Source organism: Propithecus coquereli, unplaced genomic scaffold, assembly GCF_000956105.1.
Source record: "Propithecus coquereli isolate 6110/MARCELLA unplaced genomic scaffold, Pcoq_1.0 Scaffold400, whole genome shotgun sequence".
In the NCBI taxonomy this organism is placed as follows: Eukaryota; Metazoa; Chordata; class Mammalia; order Primates; family Indriidae; genus Propithecus; species Propithecus coquereli.
In genome coordinates, this window is record NW_012149731.1 from 1,133,003 (window position 1) to 1,153,239 (window position 20,237).

Genomic DNA, 20,237 nt, shown 5'->3' on the forward strand with positions numbered 1-20,237 from the left:
TTATCATTTTATAAAATGCCACACATGTCCAAATATAGAGTGTGATTTCCTTATTTCCCAAAGGAGAAGATTCAAAAATAAGTCTTTAGAATTTTTTTTTTTTTTTTTTTTTGGAGATCAACCTGCACATGTAAACTTTTAACAGATAAAACAACTCATAAAAAATTTTCAGCTATATATTTTTAGGATTGTAGATAAATCACATATAAAATCATATGCTAAACGAGAAATATAGCCTTTTTACTGTCACATTTCATGAAACGATTTTATTAAAATTTCCCTTACGTATTTAACACCAGTGCTTTTGCCATCTCTTAAGAGCTGTTTTTTTCATCCAGGAATTTCAGAGCATCCCTCCTCACTTTTGTCTAAGTTGTTGGAGGCACAGCCCTTCCTGAATCACACACGTAGCAGGGAGTGTCACCCTGAGCCATACATCCTCATCCAGGCAGCATTTCAATGTATTTTCCCATTCATTCTATAAAAGTATATTTTTGCTCGCCACAATTAACCACTTAGTGATTGCTTTTAAAATTAATCTTTAAAGGGCTTATTTCCTGTGTCTTCTGATACTTGGAATTGTATAGCTAGACCCACCGGGAGTGCAAAGTCTGTGCCAATTTTTTCCCTATAGGTTTCAGTTATCTATTGCCGTGTAACACAGCGTCCTCAGCTTTGTTGCTTAAAACACCCACGATTTATTGTTTCTCATGATTCAAGCCAGTAGGTTATCTGGGCTGTTTTTCTGCTGGTCTCCCGTGGACTCACTCGTGAGGCAGCTTGGACAACTGGATTGCTCCTCCGGCAGTTGGTGCTGGGTGTTGGTAGGGTCCTCTCTCTAGCGGGTCTTGTGGAGTCTCAGGGAGGCTCACACAGGCTTCTCGCTGTAGCTGCTCAGAGCGTCAGGACGGCAAGAACAGAAGCTGTCTAGTCTTTGAGGCCTCACTCCGCAGCCACCTCTATTGCCACTTCTCCTGCCTTCCATTGGCCAAAGTTAGTTATGCGGCAGACACAGGTTTGCATGGAGGAAATAGACTCCACCTTTTGATGAGAGGAGCAGCAAAGAATTTGTGGCCATTTTTAACCCACCGCAACCTCATTTTTAACTGATTATCCCCAGCGACTTCTATAATCATGCCAAACTTCCCTTGATTGAAAATGTTTCGAGCTAACATGTCTTCCTTCAATATTTTGTGGTTCAAAACTAAGTTATTAAGAGAGTGACTTGCAATATGAAAACCTATTTAAGGACTCGGATGTGAAAGGAGGCAACTGCCTACTCTGAGGAATAATTACGTGACATTGTATTTTAGTAAACGTGGGAAAGCCAGGGAAGTGGGCCCATAGAGAAACACAAGTCTATCATCAGCCTTCAGGGATGGAGGCAGATTTGGTGGTGCCTTGGTTAAGGGGGAAACAGGGCTGTGTGTTGTTGTTAAAGCCCAGGGGGCTAATTTATAAAATTAACATTTCTTTGGGGATAGGCTTTGTTATAAGAAAGCAGTTTGGTCTGTGTACTCTTTTGTAAACAACTAGATTAAGGAACAAAAGAGACACCTTAAAAAACACAGTGAGCCTTCTGTAATTAGGAAACATCTCTTGTGCATCAGTTGGGCTGCCATGAGGGTGTAATTACCAGGTCCTGGAGTTTGCCTCTACCTACATCATTGTATGAAATTAAAACCAGATGAAAAATCAAATGTTCTACATAGGAGAAAAATGGATGCAAAATAAGGCTTGGAAAATTCTTAAGTGCTCTGTATTGCTGAAGGTTAACAGCATTGCCTGACATAAGGAAAGACCAGGAAACGACTCTGAATGAGGAGTAGCATCAAGAAACCACAAAAGAAAGAGTTGGACATAATAAATACATTATTCCAGCGCATAGTATACAGCATAAAAGGCAGTCTGCAATTTTTGAATTATGTGTCCTATAAAAGTACATCAGGTAAATATGTGTAATTGGAGTCCCTGGTGCTCTGGCAAAGCTCATTTTGCTGACCTTCAAAAAACTACACTGACTTTTTTTAGGAGCACTATTTTGATTTGAAAAAGCTCTTCTTTTGCCAGTGAGAAAAAGTACGGTATTTACAGAAAACGAGACAGCCACATTGTACTCGGAGTGTGTGTAGTGCGTGCCTGTTCTGTGCAAGGAAATTAGAAGTCTCTGCTTTTCATTCAGAAGTAATTAGAGAATGTCTTTTGTGGCTGCTAGAAAACAGCTTCAAGACTCCTAGAAGTCTGAAGTGTAGAATGAAAGTAGAATGCCTCGCAGGGTGTCCCAGATCTGCAGGTAACGGTCCAGGGCAAGTAAACGCAGTTTGTATTCCCAGTTGTGAATGTGCTGCATGGGTTCCGCGATGCTCACTGGAGATGCGATGAAGCATTAAAGAGTCATCGTGGTCCAGAAATCCCTGTTAGAACATTGCATAGGGTGCCCGCATTGACTGTGATACCTGGAAGAAAGGCCTCCTGTCATGTCTTACAGAAGATAATAGTTGGTTCTTATTGGCCACTCATTAACTAGTACTGTCCACAATCCCAAAGCATTCCAAAGAAGATGGAAAGTTAAGGCCATCGCCTGGGGTTTGTTGATGCCAAGTATCAACACATTTCCAAATATTAGACAGTCCAGCCTTACATATTGAAGCCACCTGGTCGAATAAAGCAAATTTATCATGGTATTAGAGCAGGTTAACTGTTGTAACAAACAACCCTAAAACTTCAGAGGCTTAACACAATAAATATTTATTACTTGTCCAAGTCAAGAGCCAAATATAGTTCGGCTGGGCCGTGGATGCTGTCCTTTGCAACGATCCGGGAACGTAGGCTTCTCCATCTCGGGGCCCCACCTTTTCTAGGACCTCTGAATCTCTTCACTTGGAAAGACAGTGAGTATCCGGCAGGGGAGATGTTTGTGGGCCAGGATCAGAAGTGGGGCACAGCACTCCTGCTCACGTTCTATTGGCCAGAGCTCGATTACATGACCCCAGCCAAGTGCAAGAGAAGCCGAAAGGCAGGGGTGTGCTCAGAGCCCAGAGCAGCACCAGTGAGCACCGGCTGACTCTGCCCTAGCTTTCCAGATGAGGATGGGGAGGGAAGGAGGATTAGCACCTGGACGTGTCAGACACAGTTACCAGTCTGAGCACCAACAATAGGAGGCCTCTCGGCCTCTCCAGTGGGCCTGGAAGATACTTAGTGAAAACTAGTCTTGCAATGCAGAGAAGTTCTTTGCAAACAGAGCAGTCAAGACCCCACCTCTGCTACCCCCACCGTCCAGCAGAAGTAGAGCCACTTGGTCAAATTTCCCTCAGGGTTCATTTCCTTTCTCATCCCTGATGCAGTGGTTCTTGAGTGTGGAAAGCCTGTTTCCCTTGTGTAGAGACCTGCCACCATGGGGGATTTAAGGACGGGGACAGCTGAAGAACACGTGTGGCATTCTAGACACAGGGGCTTCTTCCAGTCTCTAAATTATGGATACGAGTTTAAAGAAGCCTTTGTCTCTTAAAATAAATTCTCAATGCTCAGGATTAGAAGCAGCTGGAAATCTTTGCGAAGGGGCAGAGGTTTCAGATGTGCCTCTGTGTATTTTTCAGTGGGCACAACAGATGCTCCAAAATGACATGCATACCTGTCATGCCAGCAAAGCCACATCCTCAGGGTGTCTGCCTTGGCAGCAGCGATGCCTGGGTTGTCAGGGTGGGCTCTGGACCACCGCAAGGTACTGCAGGGAGCCCATTGTGGGAACCTTTCCTCCACTTCCATCCTGTCAATTCCTCATGCAGTCAAGCCGCAAGGCCTCCAGGAGAATTTGGAATGGAGCACTGGAATCTGAATGCTTGTTCTTGATGTTTTATTAATCAGTTCAATTTAATGAAACTTTCAACATCTCTGGGATGCATAGTTGGTGCCTGGGAACTATTAAATGTAGCAGATGCCAAGACCTATTAGAAATGGCTTACTATGGAGTACAGTGGGCTAGACCTTTGTATTCATTACCATGAGCAAAAGTTACAGCCCAAAGAAAGAAATCACGTTACGTTCCTTGGGATTTTTGTTGCTGCTGCTGTTGTTTTATCTTAATCACATTTATTAAGTGTGCATGTGAGTGTGTGTTAAGGAGACCTATCTAGATCTTATCATATTTTCCTTTTACATTGATCTTACATAATTTTTAATTAAAGAGAAACCCCAAATTCATATCCTTGTAAATTTTCCCTTTACTTGCAGTTAAATCCTAAGTTGAGTTACTTCGGGGCATAGCTGGAGTATGCTTCGCTTGTTTGTGCAATATCCCACGCATGCGGGTGCATAATAAATACTATTCTACAGTCACCTACAAGGTGTACATTATAGGCAGGGTCTACACCGTGTGTAACAACAGAGGACTGGAGAATGACAGTTTAGGAGATGCAGGTTATAAGCGTGCAATTACTCTAATTATGGACCGAAACAGAACTGACTTGTTTTCACCCTGTGGTCTGCCCATGTGAATCGTCAGATGAAACTTTCACAAGATATTCTCTCCCCGAAAAGACAGCTCTGTGGATGTGTGTCTGTTTTTATTTTCCACAGGGCCTTTGCTTTCACTTTGATTTTAAAGCCTTGGGAGTGGGGAGAGGGGCTCAGGTAGTTCATGACTTGGCTGAAATGTCTTTGCCTTCGCTGTTAGTGGGCATTTGTATTACTGATGCTCCAGTTAGTCTCCATCCAGGTGTAGAGAGAGGAAAGCTTAGACACTGACAAGGCATTTCCAAATCCTTATTTACATATCTTGATAATGTATCAGTGTGAGAAAATGAATGATCGCCACAAAACAAATGTCAGTGTATTGTTCTGCCTAGCCTAAGTTCTCCTGCAGTAACAAAACTTTGAAAATTTCAGAGGCCTGCAACAATGGTTTATTTCTTGCTCTTGTTCAATTTCCATTTTGGGTCAGCAGCAGCTCTGTTTCATATCATCAGCCTTCCAGAACGCAGGCTGAAGGAGCAGCCCACCACCTGGGCCATTGCTGATCTTAAGGCAGACGGAAAAGACAACATGGTAGAACCAGGTGATGGTCCTTAACTTTCTACTCAAAAGGAGCACATCTCTCCCCGCCACACACATTTCATTAGCAAGTGACAGGATCGAGTCTGACGTCACCAGGGCAGGGAGGTATCAGCTTCACACAGGGAAGGGCAGCAAATATTCTGAGCAATGATACAATATACTGCACTCAGCAAAGCAACAGTGATTTCCTCAATCCTTTGTAAGCCAGGAGTGTTTCGTACGGACCAGTGAAGACTGGATAGCATACTGTTTGAAAGACAGAAGTGGCATCTCCACGCTTTTCTGATCCTCGCTGCCATAAAGGTGGCTAAAAAACATTGATGTCAAAAGCTGTGACCTACAAGATGTAAAGAGAAAAATAGGAAATCTGTGAAAAGTGTAGCAGAACATGAGCTTAAGAGACAGGAAATGCTGCCCAGGCAAGACTTAGGGACTCCTGCTTCTAAGTTCATAGACTCCTTGTAAAACTTGACCGTGGTTTTCTGAACCTCCTGAGATCTGGTCATTGTTTTTCCTTGGTTCCCATAGACATATTCCTTTCTACAAACATTCCATTTCAAGAGACTACTGGAATGAATCTGTTCTTTTTCACCACAACTCTTTCTAAGAGTTAAAATAATAAAACACACACAGAAAAGGAGATGAAGTAGCTGTTGAATTCACCTCCAAAAATGTGGGGATGTTGCAAATCCAAAAGAGAAACAGAATTTAACCTCTTGACTGGAATCTTGACTGAACGTGGAAGATTGCTGTAGCCTTGCCAATGGAATTAGCATTGCTTCAGGATAAGCTAGCGAGTGTCATTCATTCATTCCCTGGTTGAGTCGTTCATTACTATATGCCAGGCATTGTTGTAGGTATTGGGGGACTGGAGGGAGACTGAGACAGGCAGGAGCCCTGCTTTCGAGGTGTTCACATTTTAGTGGGTGTGACAGATAGTTAATGATCTATCATTTGTTCACTTGTATATTAATTAGTTTATTCAAATATCTGTTGATTAATGGTCAGATGCTACAGTTTCAGCAGTGAGCAAAAGAGACAATGGTCCAGCTCTCACGGACCTGCCATTTTAATGGGATGATAAATAAAAAATAAACCGACGAATTGATATATAAGATGTCAGGTGGTGCTGGGCGCTATGATAAAAAACAAAGATGAGTAGAGGCAAGGAGTTTGGTGGGTAGATTGGGGGGTTGGGATTGAGTGTGCTGTTTGGTATAGGGTGGTCAGGTTGGCCTCACTGAAGAGGTAACTGCATGCAGAGGAGAGGAAACACGATACTTTTTGGTGAAGGGTGTTCAAGGGTTAAGGAATGGAAAGTCCAGAGTGAAACACCCAGTCACACTATCCATGGCTGATTTCTGTGGCTTTCTCCATGCTGGGTTTCTTACTTTGTATATTACACCTTACAAGACCTTCCTTTTTCTAATGCAGAGGCAACTGATGGCTTCACAAAAACAGTGGTGGTGACTGTGGACATTTGGTGAATATTCTGTATGTTCTGAGGAATATTAGCCAGGACAATTCCCTGGGTCACTCCTGTGACATAAGGTACACAGGGATGCAGCCCCGCCCCACACAATTCCAGGCTTTTGAATTTTTTTTTTTTTTAAATTGCTCTTTGAGTTCACAGTATGCTACAGATAGATGTGTTCTCGGTTATAACATTTGGAGTTGAAAATAGGAAGTGAGTTGATACGTGATAAAAAAAAAAAAAAAAAACTCCTGTGGTTCTACAGCTTTATAAATAATTGAAGTTTGTTTTGGAAAAGGTTAGAGTAAGAGGCTAGAGGTGGAAGTTTTGGGAGGAACTTAGATCCTTCTCAGTGGCTCTATTGTCAAGCGAAATGAAGGCAAGTAAAAATTGCAGCTGGGCTACGTCCTATTTTGTGTTTTGTGTTTTTATTTCAGAATATTACAAGGGTACAAATGTTTTGGTTACATGGATTGCTTTTGTACTGTTGGGTCAGAGTTATAAGTGTGCCCATGACCCAGGTAGTGTACACTGTACCCGTTAGGCATGATTTCACCCATCCTCTCCTCCCCTCTCCCACCTGCATGATTTCCATTGAGTTTTACTTCCCTCTGTGTGCACTCACTTTGGATTTGGTTGCTTTTGCTTTAATTTTGGCCAAAAATAAGCTTTAAGGAATATGCAAACTTGATTAAGTTAACTTAATTAAGAGAGATTGCTCGACGAGGTTATTAGACTTCTTTTGTAAAATGCTTCATTTCTGATCCATTTGATGTTGAGCCTTTTTTCTCTTTGATGTCGAAATAATCAGATTAAAATCAGCTTGTTAACTGTGAAACCTATGGGCATAAAGAAGATCCATTGAGTTAAAGCCTTCTAAAAGAGTTACTGATTTTGCTTTCTTTGAAATGATTTTTTTTTTTTAAAGAGCAGTTTTGCTAACAAATGCAGTTAGTGGCCAGATGTCTAGATTCTTCTGGCCAAGTGGCACACCAGCCAGCAATCACCAGGCTGAAGGGCTGAATCATAAATTTGAAATGTAGTCAAATGTAGTATTATTTCTCACTTCTTAAATTATCAGACCACTGACCCCCAAGACAACAGGCTGTGGCAGCATGTACCCCTAACAAACACATGGAAATCCATAATGCCACCTCAGTTATAAAACCCTAGGATTAAACAGGCCCTTTCTGTGAGGGCATCTTGGTTCTTTGTTTTCTAGGTGCAAGTCCAGTGGTTTACTAGAAAGCAGGTGGAGTTTAAAGTCATGCAGACCCAGGTTCAAATCCCGCTCCTGCCTGGCTGTGAAAACTTAGACAAGGTCTTTTCTAAGCACCTTTCTTCCTCTGTTCGACAGAAGTAACGATCACAGCCCGTGTGTAATGAGGATCAAAGTGAGATGATACGTGGGAAGCCATTAGCACAGTGCCTGGTACATGGTAGGCACTCATCATTGCTGTTTTTTTGTTTTGCCTTATTTTTAAAATCTGGAGAGATGGGAAGAATTATTCAGGTTTCCTGACCTCTTTTGAGAGTTATCTCCACAACCGGTAGCCTTAGGCTGAATGTGACCAAAGAAGTGTTTTGTTGGACTAACGTTGTGTTTAAAAATGTTTATAATTTGTTGCCAATGTTTCAAAATCAGGAAATTTTTACAGAAAAGTCTGGTTTTCTGGCGTTATTTGAAATTGGAGACTGTCTGGCAACACTGCACCTCTCCCTCCTTTCCCCACAGGGCCAGCAGTTGGCAGGGGCTGAGAAGTGGCAGCTTCGCTTAGGTGCAGATGCGTGCGCTGGGCTCACTTCCCTCCTTCGCGTTCCCACCTGAACCCTAAGTGCACCTAAGGAGTTGACAACACCCAGTCTAGATACTAGGCTCAGTGAGCAAATGTATGTGTTTTCTGCGTATGGCATTGGGAATGTGGGGGGCTACATATAGGCCTTGAGATGTGTGTGGTTCTGGCCCAGAAAGGCAGTCCCTGCGCACCCCTGACTGAGGGAGACATGCCTCCTTCCAGTGAGGCTCCCTCTTTGAGGATGCAGCTTTGGCAGCAATTAATCAGAAGTAGCAGTTGGGACTGGGCGCAGTGGCTCATACCTGTAATCCTAGCACTTTGGGAGGCTGAGGCAGAAGGATCACTTGAGCCCAGGAGTTCGAGACCAACCTGGGCAATAGTGAGAACCCATCTCTGCAAAATATAGGAAAAAAAATTAGGTGTAGTGGCGCACACCTCTAGTCCCAGCTACTCGGGAGGCTGAGGCAGGAGGATTGTTTTAGCCCAGGAGTTTGAGGCTACAGTGAGCTATGATGACACCACTGCACCCTACCCTGGGCAACAGAGCAAGACCCTGTCTCAAAGACAAACAAAAAATAAGTAGCATTTGGGAAGGGGGTTGGGACGCTGGATCAGGCGGGAAGATCAGTCCCTACAACGAGCCATCGAATATGGTGGTAGATAGACATGGGAGTCACCTTCAAGTGTGACACAGACAAACAGGGTAATGGTAGAGATCGTGAATGGGGGAAAATAAAAATAATAGCATCGATAGAATAGGGCATATTACTGACCATGGAGAAGCCAGGGGGAAACGCAGGGTTCAGTTGAACCAAAACAAACAGGATAATTCATTCACAAACGTGTTTTGGGACAAATATTAGCACTCTTGATAAGATAACTAAAAATTACAGTCCAGTAATCATCTTTTCCATTTTTCTCACTTTCTCCTCCTCAAAGCTTTATCCTTTATCTGGTCTTCATCATAACCTGCTAAACTTGTCACAACAAAGTGACAGAAGAGTTGTCAGTTCATACGCTGGAACATTCAATGAATTAGTGACATCTCTTCCTTAAAATTCAGAGTTTTGATTGCTTACGTTTTGAGGTACATAAGAAATGAATACAAACCAAAGAGTTTACTGATTTTTCTCCCTAAGAAATAAATTCATGACTTCTGGCTTAAATTCACTTAAAAAAAAAATAAAAAGGAACATTTGATCTGTATTGTTCTCACCATAGTTTAAGAGACTACATTCAGCTAAGAATGACATTTACAGTTTCGTAGACCCCTCGTTCTTATATTTGACCCAGATTTAGCATAACCAGGTACATTAGGACTTTTTACAAGATCACTTTAATGGTTACTTTGATTTAAAAAAAAAAAAAAAAAATTCTCAAAGCACCAAGAATTGCCTTGGTTTTCATAAAAACTTGAGTATATTGTCATTGATATTGTGATATTCATGTTAAATACTTGTTCTCAGCTAACATCGATTTCTGTGGAGGATTTTGTAGTGAACCTATACATAATCGTGGTTTTGTCATTTGGTAGTGGTCTTACGTAACCACTTAATTTTTATTGCTTGAGTGTTAAGTCATAAAAAGTGTCTACACTGTGCTCAGTAAAAGAACCAGGCCTCACTAGACATCTTTGTGGTCATTGTTCCAGCATTACAGAGTTAACTTCAGGCTGATAGGGAATTCAGTTCAACAGAACCACTGTAGTGAGGCCAAATTTTGACCCCCAGAGTGAAAAGGGAATCTGTGTTCTGTGGCTTTGCATTAGGCTTTTGTAGTAGTTATCAGAAGTTTAGGGAATTATGATTAAGTTAATGGATAAGAAGTAAAATCATGCTAATAACAATGATGATGACGATGACAGCCGACATTTATGGAATGTGCCAGGCATTGTTCTAAGGGCTTGCTGTGCATTAATGCATATAATTTTCACAACAATCCTATGAGAAGGTACTATTACTCTCCCCTATTTATACATGAAGAGCCTGAGGCACAGAGAGATTAAATGATTTGCCCAAGTTAGTGTATTGAGTGAAGTGGCAGAACTTAGACTCAACCCAGCCTGGCTGCTGTTCATTTCTTGTTTGAGAAAATTAATAAGTCAAAATGATGTAGTTGGACCACAGGCATTTTGAAAAAGATTTCTTCTCTTCCTGTCCAGGTGCAGCTTCCTGCCATGGCCTTGAGCACAAGCCCTATCTTAGTGTTTCTGTATCTTCCTTTCCTTACACACCCCCGACAGCCCTTTTTGCTTAACAAAGTGCTTTGCAGATGATAGAAAGTCAGGATTTGTTGGCTTGAATTGAACATGAATGATCTGGGTTGGCTATATTGGGGTGCAGTGAGTCAGAAGGTGTCCCAGAGGTGGCAGTGCAGATGTTCTTACTGTGATGAGGGTGGGAGTGGGGGTGGGTAAAGCAATAGGGAAGGGTGGGGACTGTGGACAGGGAAGAGCATGCAGCAGAGACACCTCAGGCCACCTGTTTGCAGCCCCGAGTGGGGGCAGGTCTTTGCTCTTGCCTGGGTTCAGTTTTGTCCTAACACCTTGGATGAGTACCTGGACATGCCAGTGGCAGGCACCGAACATTTGCACAGGCCCTGCCTCGCAGGTACTAAACAGAACGGTAGATGGCCGAGCTCTTGACGTTTCTTTGTCCATATTTAGAAGATAATGAACAAAACCTAACTTACATAGAAAGGCAGTGTGTTGAATTCTTTCAGGCAGAGATGCTTAATTTTTATATGCACACGTGGACTCCAGTTCCAAATCCTTGCCCCACAGCCCTAGCCATGGAGACATAAAACAAAACAGAAACCTCTTAAATATTTGTAAGTATATATTAATCTTGTCAGACTTCTTTGGTAAACATAGGTGATCAGCAAGTTTTATCTCCACTGGCCTTTGATTAGATATTTCTTACTTACAAGGTTTGCTGCGGGTTTTTTTTTTTTTTTTCTGGAGAAAGATTCTTAGGACCGAAGTGTCCACTTGTGACCATCCCCTTTCCCCCTCCACTCCAAAAAGCACTGGTGCACAGACCTCAGTGTCAGATCACGTATGACAAGTTAAGAAATCCTTTACCAATCGGTACCCAGTCCTTCGTTCTAGTTTGTGCTATTTCACCAGCCTGTAAAAATGGTTCATTTTGTTATTTTTCTTTTTATGATCCTTACAACATGGCCCCATTATGCCATGACTATAATTAAAATGTAGCCAGGAATAGAGCGACGCATGGCATTTAATGTTTATCAGAATTTGAAAACATCCACATTGCTTCATAATCACACATAAAGAATGATCGTCTTTCTGAGTCAGTTGTTTTATTCTTGACAGTTTCCCCCCCATGAATCTCCGTTCTCCCTTGTTCTAACAGCGGGCCATCTTCTCTTTTCGTAATGGCAACCTGACTCTAACAGAGCTTTACTGCATGTTGCCTGATTGATCGAGTATTTATTGATCTTGCCACTTGCCCCATTGGCCTTCATTCCTATTGGAATGTCATTCTCTAATGTGTCATCTTCAAACTCCTTGGCAAGCTTTTCCTGGCCATCAGAAGGGACACCAGGTGGTTTAGCCTTCGTGGCACACTGGATAAAATCAGGACTGGGCATTTGAAGGATTAGCCAGCAGGTTTTTTAAGCCAGCTCCTGAGAATACCTGTTCCTCAGGCAAGTCTTAAGCCAGGAGGGATCCAAGGCAACCACATCAGTAATCCGGAGTGATCCGGACCCTGGCCTCTTTGGTCTGTGGTGGGCAGCCCTTGACCTCTGAGCCCCCTGCCCTTTGACCTTGACCTCCATAGTTCTGAATGTCAGCAAGAGCGATTTGTCCAGGTTTATTGTGTGTGGACACAAGCCTGTGGGCTTGGGGCTGTGCCAGCACGGAGACCTCATGAATGGACCCTCACACGTCTGCTCATCATGGGAGAAGGGTTGTCTGTTGTTCATATTTTTCCCGATCTGATTAATAGGGGTTTATTTCCGTCATTTTGGTTTTTGGGTCAAGTGGCCTTTCTGGGTGGTCTGGGACTTGACATGAAAAGCAATTATTTAGGGTTCCTCTTTGTCCTTCTTTCAACAATGCTGGGCCCCTGTTACCCAGAGTTCTGGCAAATGGATCTTTCTACCATTAGGAGGAGGCAAATTCCTCTCATAATTAGTTAGACCACTTTAAATAGCTCAAAGAAAGACAGCCACTTTCCCTGAAACAGTGTCATTCACGGACCTGAGAATTCCAAGAACAGCTCAGAATGTATGATTTTTTTTTTCATGCCCTAGATTTAGAAATTAGAAAATGGCCAGACCAGCAGTCAGATTCTAGTACAGATGGAATTTTTGATTCTTCACTTTGTATCATAAGAGAATTTGGAAACTTTTAGGAAGAATTGTCTAACGTAGTATCTACTGCAGATTCAAGGACCTCAGCATTGTAGCTGCCCTATTCTCTGAAAACAAAATAGCTATTTCTAATGGAGTCTCAACGTTGAATTGAGGAGATCGAGGATAAAGTATAACTTGTGGCCTTAAAAAAACCATTTACTGGTTCATATTCTCTGGAAAGGATAGAAAAGTAAGTAAGGGAAGCTGCCCTTTTTTGAGCACCTACTTAATGCCAAGCCCTGTGTGAGGCCTTCTCCGTATATCATTTCCTTTCCTCCTCACCAAGCGCATCACAGTAGGTTATGTTATCCCCATTTCATAGAAGGTAAAAACTGAGGCTTAGAAAGTTTGTGGGGCAGGACTGAAGAATATGCACATCACACCACACCATCTGCACCTCCCCAATTCACAATCAGATAAACTTTGTTTCATGACTACACATTTGTTCTTTATAGATGTATTGTATACTTGGTTTCTGACTGCTCCTGCCCCCAACAAGGCTGATGTGAAAAACCTGTCAGGAGAGATGCAGTAGAAATAGTGTCCTGAGTTTATGCCGGTGAGGCTGGGGCTTGGGAAACAGAAGTTTCTGGCTTGCTGTAACACTTAGAGGAAGGCGGTGGTAGTCCCTCTGGTTCCTTATGTGTGAAAGGGGTGTAGGGATACTGCATGGGTCATTGCGAGAATTATCTAATTATATAGTACATTAATTTAAGAAATATTTATTTGGCATCTTTTAGTATCAAGGCTGTGCCTGGCGTTAGATATACAGTGGTGAATGGTAACAGTGCTCATTGATGTGCCGGGGGTCATAATAATCGCTTTACTTGCGTCACCACATTGGTGGTGATTTTAAGCATAGGAAAACAGGAAGTAGGTACCATTAACCCTACATCCACAGAAGATGAAACCACTGTCCAGAGAGGTTCAGTAACTTTGATGGCGTCACACAGCCAGAGCACAGCGCTGCCGGGAACGGGACCTGACCGTCCACCTCTAAAGCCCGTATTTTCACCGTGACGTCGTCATGTCTGTGCTGTACCGACACAGAGCATGAGGCTCCCTGTCCTCAGGACACTCACGGTCCGATGGGGGAAGAACATAAAGACAGCGCACCGCTCCGCGCCACCAAGGAAAGGGACAGGCCGAGATGAGAGGGACTAGCAGGGACAGCAAAGCGCGACTGGAACCCGGGAAGGCCTCTGTGAGGGGTGAGGCCCTAGGAAACGCAGTTGGGTGACAAGTCGGGAGTGGCCTGCGTCGGCGGCGGGGGGCACCGTGCGCGAGCCTGGAGGTGGGAAAACTCTGGATACCGGGGGCGCGGACGGAGCGGCTGCTCCCCGCCAGCGAACGTGGTTATGGGCAGAAAGTACTCTGAGCTTAGGGCGTATTCACAACCAGTTGAAGAACAACTCTGCAGCTGCCTCTGCAGATTGAGTGCTTTTTTCTGTTTTATTACATACGTTCAAATTTATGAACATGAAAGAGATTCAGCCTGTTCATGAATGCCTGTAACTAGCCGCATTTCTCAAATCCTCTCCTTTCTTCCAAATGTGGGAAATCAGAGGAAGAAGTTTTGAAGTTCGGCCTCTAAATATTTCCTGGTCTTTTATGGGGCTTGGTTGCTTAAACCTGACGTGTTCATAAAACATGATGTTCCTCTGCCTTTATGTGTGTGTATATATATATATTTTAAGATTTAACATAGTCATAACTCTGAGCAAGGAAGCCCTCAAAAGAGCATAGTCATAAATGCTGAAACATGCTATGCATAAAATTAACAAATGCTAATTTACTTGCTCTGCTTTTAACAGAAGAAGCTCGTGTAGACCACCGAAAAGGTTTCATGAAAAATCTTTCTGCTAGTACCTACCCATACCTTTTGATTCTACCATTAGAGGCATTGTTTTTAAAAAAGTATTGAAAGTCACATATCTCCTGCCCCTCTGTGGTATGTTTCACCTCCTGAGACACGTTGGCTATTTTCCCAAAATGTAAACTTAGGATTATGTTCACTTTTAATATGCATGCCTGGTTAACAATGTCACTGACATTTGCTATTCCTTTATGAATTGAAATTAATTAAACTGAGGGCTGCCCGTGAAAACATACCCTTCTAAATATAGATTTCTGTTCTGTAGCCCTATCTAGGAAAAGAAATTCCCTTTTATTAGAAATTGCTGATCTCACATCAAAGCAGCAAGAGAAGACCAAGTTTCTTTCATTTCTAATGAAGAGGTTTTCTGACCTCCAAGGGCACACCTGACCACGCAGCTTGCAGCACAGGCAGCCTGTGACGACGGGCCCAGGGCAGTCACGGCCCATGTTCAGAGGTCACTGTTTTTCCAAACCGGATCTGTTTAGAGGGACTAATTTGTTACTCAGAGGGAACAAGTTTCCCTGTGATTTCCTTCAAGACTGCTGATGGTAGTACACATCACTACAGTTTTTAAGCTTTTTAAAAGACTTGATTTTTAATATCTTTAGAAGAAACAAGTTTTGTGTTTTCCTACTTAAACTAAACCTCCTCTTTTGTTCTTAGGTCTGCCAGCTAGACTGTCTTCCAGTCTCCAAAATTCTTTGATACATTTACAGCCTTGACTATTAAAAAGGATGATGGTATCTTGCCATGTCTTCCTTTTTGCAAGATTACATGTTAAATAGTAAAAATCAGCCCATCTAGTCCAAATGTGTCCCAAATACCCAGTGCCTTGTGAAAGGAGAGGTCCCAGGGGAGGGAAAGCATGCCCTCTGGTATCTGCCATGAAGAAATATTTCATTTCACTGAAACTATCCATTACTGATTTGTAAATCCAGTAAATTGACTCCCAGGCTCTAAACTCCTTTTACAGAATACTTTGAATCCTTTGCCAGGGTTTCAGTGAATGCGTTCCCTACATGTTCATTTCCTGCCGCTTTTTGAAAAGCCTTCTGCTTCCTTTCTGCCAGTTGCATCTGTTCATTCCTAAATGAAAGCAGCTTCCAGAAAGCACTGGCCAACAACATCTGAGCAATGGGAGGGCTGTGTGCTGTCCTGCTGTGTGACACAGAGGTTGAGGTTTGTTTGAAGCCCTTCCATCCACGCGGTTATGCTGCCATATTTTTCTTTGGACCGTTAACCAACTGTTCTGTTTTTGTGGTCACATCTTCCACTTATCTGAAGTGTTATAATCCATGTTCTTTCATAACATGCCTTGTGTCCCTCAGTAAAACATTGGCTTTTATCTGCAGAGAATCACTGTACATTTCTTTTTCTGTTTGATATTATATACACGTGTGTATATGTGTATGTGTGCATATATTGTACATACATATATAGCTATTGTATTTGGTAACTATTTAAATAGTATTATAGTTTATTCCAGTGGCCCCCAATCTTTTTGACACCAGGAACTGGTTTCATGGAAGATAATTTTTCCACGGGAGAGGATGGTTTCAGGATGATTCAAGCATATTACATTTATTGTGCACTTTATTTCTATTATTACTATGTTGTAACATACAATGAAATAATTATACAACTCACCATAATGCAGAATCTAATGCAACCACTGATCTGACAGGAGGCAGAGCTCAGGCGGTGATGTCAGCAATGGAGAGCGGCTATAAATACAGATGAAGCTTCGCTCACTCACCTGCCGCTCACCTCTGCTGTGTGGCCTCGTTCCTAACAGCCACAGACTGGTACTGGTCCAAGGCCCAGAGGTTGGGTACTACACATTTATTCTGAGGTTTTTTTTTTTGAGATAGTTTATGATGTCATCTCTAAATAATGAGAATTATTTCTCTGCTAAATATCTCTTCCTTTTTGGCATTTTTCATGTCATATTTCATTGGCTGAAACATCTTGCTTTATCATAAGAATCTAACTTTTCATTTAGACACACATCGTTGAGTTTAAGTGAATTCATAGTTAACAATTGTGTCCTAGAGTAGTAATTCAAATTTTATTATAAACGTAAAAACTACAGTCTGATATGAGTGATTCATTTTAGGTACCAATATCAAAGAGCACATCTTTTCATAAAGGGAAATATTCCTCTGAAGACAAACAGGAAAATTATTATAATTCCATTTATCAAATGTTTACTAGATGTCAAATACCATGTTAAGAGGTAAAAACTCACCATATTATTTGATTCTCATAACAACCCTCTGAGAATAGGTCTTATCATTGTGCCCATTTTACTGCCAGGGAGACTGGGGCTTAGAAAGCAAGTAACCTGTTAGACAATTTCATAGCATGATGATAAACACACGTTCTTCTGAGTCCAGAGCCTACTCCCTTTATAGCACCCAGATATTTTAATGTTTATGTCTCAAGGTAAGTTAAAATATCTCTCATTTTTATGTCAGTGACTGGAGAGTCTAAAAGTTAAGTTAAGAAGAGCTTCACTTGCGAGGAAGATCATATTCTGATGCATATCTCACGTGTTTCTCCTCGTTTAGTATTACTCTGTATCAGGGGCCAGCAAACTTTTTCTGTTAAAGAGCCAGAGAGTCAATATTTTAAGTTTTGTGGGTTATGCCCCGTCGTGACCACTCAGTGCTTCAGATGGAGCGCAAAAGCAGCCATTGACAATGTGAAAATGAATAGGTGTGGCTGTGTTCCAGTAAAACTTGATTTATGGACGCTGAAATTTGAATTTCATCTAATTTTCACATGTCACAAAATACTATTATTTCAACCATTTAAAAGCTCACAAGCTTTACAAAAATGGCCCGTGGGCCAAATTTGACTCACAGCTGTAGTTCACCGACCCTGTTCTGTACACTCAAGTGTTAGAACTTCAGTGAAACAGAGAAGGGTGCATTTGACCCGTGCTTCTGCAAATCATCCTTCCCATGATGACATTTATTTAACGAACCATTTTGAGGGCCCACTACTGTGTGGCAGCCCCAGTGTGGGCAAGAAGGATACGGAGAAGAATAGGACAATCTTTGTTTTCAAAGATTTTGCAGTCTAGTTGGAAAGGAATGGCAGGGTGGAAGTGGTAGAAAAATAAACAATTACCACCCAATATGAAAAGTGCTTCAGACTTAGAGCAGAGTGTGCATACAGTCATCAACTCCAGCAAGCTTGGGGTAGACGGTAGGTTTTCTAGAGTCTCAGACCCTCTGGAACTGCCTCTCTCTTCCCCCTCAGTGTCTTGGGGTTGGGGGCAGCTAAGTCTCTTTGGAGAGACTCACCAGTTTTTAGGTCATATGATGGAGTTGCTGATTCCGCACTGCTGTGCTGGAGCCAATTCAGAGACCACAGAGCAGCGAGCGAACCCAGCATCTTTTTAATCCGGCGCCATCTGCCCGCCCACCCCTACCAAATGCACATTTTGATCCTCTGAAGCTTGGCGAGGCTTTCCTCAGCTGATCTCAGCTCCCCAACATGGGAAGTAACGAGGGATTGAGGGGGACGTGCGCTGGCCCCGGAAGAGCTGTCCTGAAGCATGAAGTCCTTCTTGAGGCTGAGGTGGGGCGAGGGGTAGGGGTGGGGGAGGATGCAGTTTAAAGAGTCCACCAGAATGCTCCAGAGGGAGAGCACACATTGGCAGTGCTTCCCTGTACTCTCTCCTCTTTCTTTTTTTTTTTTTTCCCCCTTGCTGACACGTCTCACTTGAATTACGTTCTTGACTCTGCCATGCGAAGAGTTCTTTGGTTGTATTCCTGCTGGTTTTTTCCAGCCTCCTAGTTTCCAAGCCAGGTGCAACATGCTCCTTCACCGGCCCCTGTTCTTAAATGTAGAGGTTCTGCAGGGCTCGGTTCCCAGCCGCTCATTTTCCAATGTTTACACACACTCCCGAGCGATCTAACCTTTGCTTGTAGTTGCACTGGGTGCTGATGGCTTTCAGATCAGTACCCCCAGCCAAACCCACTCCCTAGCCTCAGGCTGCTGCTTCACACTGCCTCCGGGAGGAGCTCACTATCTCCTCACCAAGACTTGCTTGCCCCCACCCTCTCCCTCTGCCTCCATTTCCCCCAGCATGTGTGCACACACGTGCATGCTAAGGTAGAACCTGAGAGTCTCTCACAGTCTTCCTTTTTCCTTCCCCTGCCCTTCTGCTAATTTAGACCCATATATCTGTATTTTACTATGAAGACAACTTGGATTCCATTCAAGGTGTCTTTTACTTTAGTTCACTCTTGATGCAATTAATTAGCATCCCCAAAGACACACAGGAGTCTGAGTGGTTGGAAGTAGTTCCCTGTTGCCTCCCTCCTAATTAGGGCACCAGCGATATCTTTCCAAATACAAATCTGATCTTGTCATCCCTCTGCTTAAATCCTTCTGTGCGTTTCCCACTGCTTTAAGGACTGCCAGGTATGGTATGCAGATTTTGCACTGCACAACACTAGGGGGCGCCATTGTCATCGTCTGTGAGAATAGTGCCTCCTATAGTTGCATGTTGCGTAAACTATACTGCTGTAAATGGCAATTCTGGTCCACAGGGTCCAGCAACATCTGGCTTTGAACTCCTGACCTACCACCTCACATACAGCTATCCTCATTCAGTAGTTCTCAGGTCAGGTGTAGTTTCTAACAGGTTCTCAGGTGATGTGATGCTGCTGATCCAGGGAACACCCTTTGCTGAACCACTCATACAGATATAGCTTGACATAACTTGACCCTTTTTCCATGACAACTCTTTGCTCACTTTGGGCTTCTTCATGCCTGGACAGGGGCTACCTAACCCAATTTTGCAAAAGCTAGAGGTATCTCCATTTTATAAAAACAGATAAATGATTGCACTTACTCTTTTTTAAAATTAATATTGAACTATACATGTAGCACATGAGCACATTCTTCTTAGGAAAATTTGAAACATTGCAGATCAGTCTAAAGTCGGTTTTGACTTTCTTTATCTCTGCCCCAGAAATCAATAGTCTTATTAGTTTAGTATATAGCCCTGTTAGACTCCAGTCTGCATATGCTGGTAGAAAATGCCCTTTCTGCTGGTGTTTTCCCCTCCTCCTGCCTTGGACCTCCTGCTCCACAGCTTGCTGTTTTTCATTCAGCTCTGTGCTTTGGCATCCACTCTATCATGGTGCACAGAGATCACACAGATTTTGCTGAATCTCTTTGCTCCTCACATCCACTCTTCTTTCTTCCCCACCCTACTCTCTGCCCAGGGGACTCCATCAACCAGTTCCAGTGCTCCTTGGATATGGCCAGTGGGAGCCCTGCAGGAGTTCAGAGGGAGGGAGGGAAGTGAGGTTGGCCTTCTCATTCCCTGCCCTCTCTGTGAGCGTGTCTCGGCCTGGCCATAGCTGTGGGGGGAAGTTCACCGAGTTCACTGTACCTCTCAAGGCGCATCCTACACGACGGGCCTGCTCTCCTTTGGCCCCAGACTTGGCCAAGGCCCCGCTGCTCTTGGTCCAGCTGTTGTCTATTCCCGGTGCTCCTTTCACTTCACCCGCTCTGCAAGTCAACCCAATTTATCTTAAGTATATGTTTCCTGCGGGGAACCTCAGTACATAGGTGCTGTGGTCTGGATGTTCGTGTTCCCACAAAATTTATAGGTTGAAAAATAATTACCACA

At 43.0% G+C, this 20,237-nt stretch overlaps 1 protein-coding gene across 2 annotated transcripts in view; it reads left to right on the forward strand.

The window, feature by feature from the left end:
- PDZRN3 (PDZ domain containing ring finger 3) overlaps nucleotides 1–20,237 on the forward strand; it is a 266,468-nt gene that overhangs the window by 119,353 nt on the left and 126,878 nt on the right. The gene's annotated exons all lie outside the window — the stretch shown is intronic.